At 46.8% G+C, this 6741-nt stretch overlaps 1 long non-coding RNA gene across 1 annotated transcript in view; it reads left to right on the forward strand.

Annotated features, from left to right (window-relative positions):
- The first annotated feature begins 5806 nt into the window (after positions 1-5806).
- The window catches only part of LOC309857313, a 65351-nt gene continuing 64416 nt past the window's right edge, over positions 5807-6741 (forward strand). Inside the window, exon 1 of the long non-coding RNA XR_014307624.1 lies at positions 5807-6149. This is a non-coding gene — a long non-coding RNA (uncharacterized lncRNA). The remainder of the gene's footprint in view (positions 6150-6741) is intronic.

Raw genomic sequence — 6741 nt, forward strand, 5'->3', positions numbered from 1 at the left:
TAACTTATAGTATATCAATAGTTTCAGATATAGAGTTCAGTAATTCATCTGTTGCATAAAACACCCAGTGCTTATCACATCACATGACCTCCTTAGTCCCATCACCCATTTACTCTATCCCTCTACCCTCCCCCCCACCAGCAACCCTCAGTTTGTTTCCTATAGTTAAGAGACTCTCATGGGTTTTTTCTCTCTCTGATGACTTCCCATTCAATTTTTCCTCCCCTACCCTATGATCCCCTGTGCTGTTTCTTATATTCCACATATGAGTGAAACAATATGATAATTTTCTTTCTCTGATTGACTTATTTCACTCAGCATAATACCCTCCAGTTCCATCCATGTTGATGTAAGTGTAAATATTCATTCTTTCTGATGGTTGAGTAATATTCCATATATATATATATGTATATACATATATATATGTATATATCTCACATCTTCTTTATCCATCAGTGATGGATGAAGTTTTCCACTTCCAAAAACTAAAAATAGTTGATTTAACACTTACCATGTTTGAAGTATCATCCAAAGTTCTTTACAACAGGCCTCAAAGGGAGGGGTTCTCTTATTATCCCCCTTTTGTAGGTAAGGAAGCTGAGGAACAGAGAGGTTAAATAACTAGCTCAAAGTAACACAGCTTTGAGTCCCATGGGGCTGGCTCTGCAACCTTCAGAGCCTGGAGAAGCAAGGAAACCGCAATGCTAGACTGGGAAACAGTCTGTAGCCAACAGGAGGCTAGAACGAGGAAGTGACCACGAGGCAGAGAGGAGACAAAATCAAGCAGGCAAAGGTTGAAGGTTCACTACCAATTTGAATTTTTAAAAAAGAGCTGCCAGTGTCCAAAGAGGCAACAGCATAAAGGAACTAAGCCCATGGTCCCCTAGAGCAGCTACTTTGAAGGAGGTGAGCAACTTCTGCTTAGTTCTGCCCCACCTCTATTTTCAATTTTTATTGGAAGGAAGGTCACATATTCCTCTGATAGTAACTACCAAAACTACTGCTGATTTTCAAGGTCTTAAATAGAGCTTTGTTAATGGTAAAATTACAAAAGGTAAGGAAGGGCCGATTCAACATAGATAAAGAATCAATATAGATAAAGAATCTTCTCTGTATTTCAGGGAGAAAATTCGACTGGTGTCCAGTTGGACAGTTGAGAAATGACCAGTGTTATAAATAATATCAAAGAATACTTCAGCTCCAGAAACTTTTCTCTTTCTTTTTTTTTTTTTTTAAGAGTTTATTTATTTATTTATTTGACAGACAGAGATCACAAGTAGGCAGAGAGGTAGGCAGAGAGCAAAGAGCCCGATGCAGGGCTCGATCCCAGGACCTGGGATCACGACCTGAGCTGAAGGCAGAGGCTTAACCCACTGAGTCACCCAGGTGCCCCTTCAGGAATTTTTCAAAGCCACATTTTCTTTTCCCCAATCCATCCTGCTGTGTTTATTTTGTTGTTTCGTTTTTGTTTTTGTTTTTTCCCCAAAGCCAAAGAAGTAGAATTTGGAACTCATCTTAAAGTTTGGTTAAAACTCATGCTTGCCACAGTCTGATTCCTTTCAGATTTTGCCCATCTTCCGAATTCAAAATATAATTCTATAATGTTCATGGCCAAGTGTATTTCTACTTAGAAACGAGAGAGTAGAGAGTTGTCCTCTAGAATTTCTTCTTAATTATAATTTTGGCTTTCTCTTGTTTACCCTCTTTGTCTCTCCTTTTAAAAGTCTTTTCTATCTTCCCCTGACCCAAATTTTTATTCTTCTATACTACTCGGGCTAGAATGACTTAAGCAATGAAAAAAAAAAAAACCGAGTAGGAATATGTATTCTTTATTTACATGGCAACCTTCTTTTATAGATTCTAAACTTTAGACCAGGGAGTGAGAACATTGCCTTCTAAATATTTGTGGGCTGGATCTTGGTTCCTTGGTTAAAGGCATTCAAAATGGATGGAAATACTTGGCATAACTCTCAAGTTTATAGTTTTAGAAGGGCCATTTGTTATTTTCCTTTGTTACATAATCCTATCTCATTTCTGCCCTCTCTCAATAGGCTTTCTAGGCTAGTGGGCTATCAAGATGAGAAAATCTGACTCTTGAACTGAACACATTGCTTTGAGCCCCTGCAAATCACTCCAGGCTTCTTATATTTCCAACTCGAGCACAGAGAAATTGGTACTTTTATTTCAGCAAAGGCTCAGTTAATTACATACTTCTGATTTGGGAACATTCAGGATGGAAACCAGGTTAGGAAATCCCATGTCATAGTACCTCTTGCTCATGTTTGGAAACCTCAGGGAACACCAGCAATGTCTGGCGACAAACCAGGCCTCTCCCCTCTTCTCTGTGACACTGATCTCATTTTTTCTTACTCCCTCTAAGACTCCAGCCAAAAGAACTTCCCACGCACATCTTGCACAGTTTTGCCCATCTCCACGCATGCACCAGTCAATAAAAGCATTTAAGAGGCACCTACTGTGTGCAGAGGGAGGACAGTGTTTTGCTCTCCACTCTGCCAATTCCTTGATTAAAAGAGTGGCTCAGAATATCTTTCCAGAAAATGTTCTCTGCTTAACTCCACCTTCTCTAGTGTCTCCATAAATGTGTCCTCTGATGAACACAGATCCAACACTTCCTAAGGGAGTGTTGTACCAGTTTTTTTGGAATAAATTATGATACTACAACCCCGTACACACACACACACACACATGCACACACCTTGCAAATACAGTTAACCAAAATAAAAGTTTCATGAAAATAATATTTACTATATAGGATACACTGGACTGTTTCAATTCTAATTTGATTTCATAAAACAAAGGTACTCATCTTTATCCACAAAACTGATCTCCTGACCAGCAGTTTGAAAAACCCTAGAGAATCCTAAGTATTAAGGAAGCATAGAAGTGGTGCATAAACAATGAATCTTGGAACACTGCAAAAATAAAATTAAATTAAAAAAAAGGAAGCATAGAAGTTAATTCGAGATTCTAAAGGATAAATTAATAATTCAAACAGGGGATGACTTAAGGGTGTTCACCAAATATTATCAGAAAAGAGAAGATTGCTCTAGCTTAACAAACTTAACAAATGTTAAGTTTGACAGATCCTCTGAATTCCCAAGAATTAATTCATTGCTTAGAGCAAACTTTTTTTTTTCCCCAAGCATCAAGTCCAATCTAGACTTCAAACCTACAAAAAATGGACGAGGTCTTGTCCTCCAGGAGCTCATAGTTTAATGGTGGACACAGAGAAGTGACCCAATAATCATGCCCCAGTGTTCTAAGAGCTATGCCTGAAGCCCACATGGGGTGCTGTGAGAGAAGCAAGGGGGCTCTTAATTCAGAGAGGGCTGAATGACATCTTCTCTCTAGACCAAGAATGTCCTAAGTATTTGTGTTCCGAAAGCACAGGACCTCATGAAGCTGCAGGGCCCTGTGAGTGGTCCCTGGCTACAGGAAAGGGCACCCATGGGCAAATGATTGAAGATGAACCTCTGGAGGGAGGTGAGCAAAGAAGCTTGAGTTTTCTCCTGAAACATAAAGGGAATCCATTGAGAAGTTTTAAGAAGGGCAGAGGATAACCAGGTTTCTGTTTTTGAAAGATGGTTGAAGACGGAGTAGAAGGATAACCAGGTTTCTGTTTTTGAAAGATGGTTGAAGACGGAGTAGAGAGGATGCTGGCTAAGAAGCCAAGTGGAGAAGAGAGTCAAACACCAGAAGAGAAATCTTTCAATAGGGCTTGGCTGAGGCAATGGCGGTAGGAATGAATAGGGTTGGTCTCTTAAGAACATTAAGGACACAGTAGCAGGTGGATTCAAGCAGGTCCCATCTTGGAGGGCTCCCAGGTTTCTGGATGGCATGAATGGAGTTGTGTTTGAGTCATTCACTCAGATGGCGAGTCCGTGCAGGAGGAGGACATGGCTGGGGGAAGAGTTCAATGACGGACATACTGAGTTTGGAGTGATATGGTGTTCTAATAGCCATTTGGCTCTGGGGCTTGGGAAAGTGTGGCCTGGTGTTAGACAAAGCCACAAGGCAAAGATATGAAGTAGGGCAGAATCAGAAGAAGACTGGGGGGGCTCCAAATTCAGGACAATTACTGATTTGCTGGAAATCAGTCTTTCCCATGACTCTGGTTAGTGTGGGAACAGTGCAGACAGCCCTTGTCTGTCCTTCCTTCCTTCCTTCCTGTCTTCTCCAGCTGTAAGTGCTGCCAGAGCTCTCACAGATAGCAGGAAGAATGAAGAGTCTTTAATATTTTTACTGAATACAGTCCTTCCTTCTGGAGACTTCTGGAGATGACACGGGTACTAGGTGGAGGTCACAGCCCCAACAAAGCAGAACAAAGATAAGGGTGACATGGACCTAGTCATGAGCAAAAAGTAAAGGGCTAATTCTGAAATGTTTGCTGGGTTGGGGTCCCAGATCCCTGATAGCTTCCCAATATTCATTTTGGACTTTGGGTGTTATCTTCGGGAGGACCCTATGCTCTGTTGAGAGAATGGTTTCTTTACCAGGTTTTAAGTCCTTCCAGTTGTGTAGCACAGCACTCAGTTACGGCAATAGGAATCCACAGGCCAGCCTACATGGAGAGCACAGGGATAGAAGGCAGAAGCTCAGTTTCTGTTCTAGGCTCTTCCGGTCAGTGAAGCTCCCTGTTACCAGCTGAGTTGTATCCCCTCAAAATTCATCTGTTGAAGTCCTAACTCCCAGCACCTCAGAATGTGGCTATGTTTAGAGATGGGGTCTTTAAAGAAGAAAGTAAATTAAAATGGGGTCATCTAGGTGGGTCCAAAAATCCAACACAATTGGTGTCTTTATAAGAGATGATGGCCATCTACAAGCTAAGAAGAGAGGCTCCAGAAGCAATAATCATGCTGACATCTTGATTTTGGGCTTCTGGTCTCCAGAACTGTAAGTAAATAAATTTCTGTTGTTTAGGGCACCCAGACTGTGGTTGGTGTGTTGTTATGGCCCACCCAGCAAAGTAATATACTCGCCTTCTGCTTTTGTGATGGGGGCTGGGACACACAAAAGCTCAGTGCATACCCAAGAGGAAAAATAAGAATCTAGCATTTGGAGGGAAAGAAGCCAGGGTTGGAACGAAATGAAATGTGAGTGCTAGCTACTGAAACCGATAAATTGCACAAGTAGATTTAACAAGTATAAATGTGTCTATCTACTGCTTTGCTGATTACCAAGTACTTGACAAACTTCAACTGATATTCACAACCGCCTCAGCGTCACCTGGGAACCTGTTAGAAACGCAAATTCTCCGGTGCCGGTTAGGCTAAAACAATCAGAGAAGGGAGGAGGAGGAGGAGTGAGGTGGGGAAGGCAAGGACCAGCCCTGTTTTAACAAATCTCTGGGGACTGTGATTGGCTGAAGTGTAGAGTGTGAGAACCACTGAGATAGGGCATGGTCCCCTGTCTCGAGGAGCCTTTTGCGGGGGCGGGGTGGGGGTTGTGACAAGATTTCTGCACAGTTGTGTCTGGGCCACCAAGGGCGGTCTCCTTGACAACTGGCCCAGAGTTCTGGGGACAGCAACGTTCGCACGCGTTGGTGGGTTTTATACCGCGAACGGTTCAAACTCAGAGCGACCGCTCCGGGTCTCTAAGGGTAAGCGGGGCCCCTCCGGGCCTCCGGGTAGCAGGGCTGGAGCCCAGCGAGAGTCCCGGGAGCCCCGGAGCCGCCAGGCGCGTGCGCGTGGGCGCGTCCCCAGGGCCGGGCCGGGGCGGGTACGCGCCGAGGGGGTGGGTCGTGCCGCCCAGCCGGCCTGGCGCGCCGTCCGAGCCACTCAGAGAGCCCGGCGGCCGACACCCGGGGGCCCTACAAGTAATACCCGGCGCCCGCTCGCCCCGCCGCGACTTGCGCGCCCACGCTCGGGAACAGAGGCTCCCGGTCGGCCCTGACCTGCCTCGCAACTTGCTCTGCTCCGGCTGCAGCGGCGAGTCGACTCGCCGGGCCCCTCGCGGAGAGCCAGCTGGTGTGGGGACGGTGCCGCCGTCCCCGAGGTCCCGCGCCGGTGTGCGCCTCCCCGCCCGGCGCCGCCGCGGAGCGACCGCCACCTTCGTCGCTGCCGAGAACTTTGTGCTGGGTGGGGGGGCCCGCCTGGCAGGTGGGCGACCGCGGCCGGCGAGCCGAACCGGTGAGTGGGCTTGGGAAGTTGGGGTGTGAGTGTGCAGGCGCCCCGTGGTGGGACGCGGGGCCCCGCGTGTAGTTTTCCTCTGCCCCTCCTCTTAGTCCCCCTGCAAAGTTTCACTCAGGACCGGGGGAAACAAAGGGAGGGAGAGAGGCTAACCTGCTGCGAGTGTGTTGACTCTGGCGAAAGCGCGAGTCATTCGGACAGCCACTCCTCCCGGCCGGGTGAATGACACGGCGGCGCCGGCCTCCAGCCCCAAGCCAGACCCAGGGCTCCACTGGCACCCAAGAACCCTGGTGGCCCGGGGCTGCGGATACGCCTGGAGCTCACCCCAAACCACTTCCTAGAACTAGGACCCTGGGGGTGTGACGGGCCACCGCCCTTCCCTCCGCCTCTTTAATTTGAGCAGGAGATGGCTACTGAGATACAAGACCCAAACTTTGTTTTCACTCGGTAAAGCTGCCATTCCGGTGCTTTAAAACTAAATGTGCAGACGCTATTCATAGTGGTTTCTTAGGGACATCCCCGGGGGCGGGGCTGAACCGGCTGGCCCGCAAGTGGGGGACTCTGGACGCGCCCAGTGGCCCGGGGGCTCGAG

This window comes from Mustela nivalis, assembly GCF_964662115.1.
Source record: "Mustela nivalis genome assembly, contig: HAP1_SCAFFOLD_1196, whole genome shotgun sequence".
NCBI classification, from domain to species: domain Eukaryota; kingdom Metazoa; phylum Chordata; class Mammalia; order Carnivora; family Mustelidae; genus Mustela; species Mustela nivalis.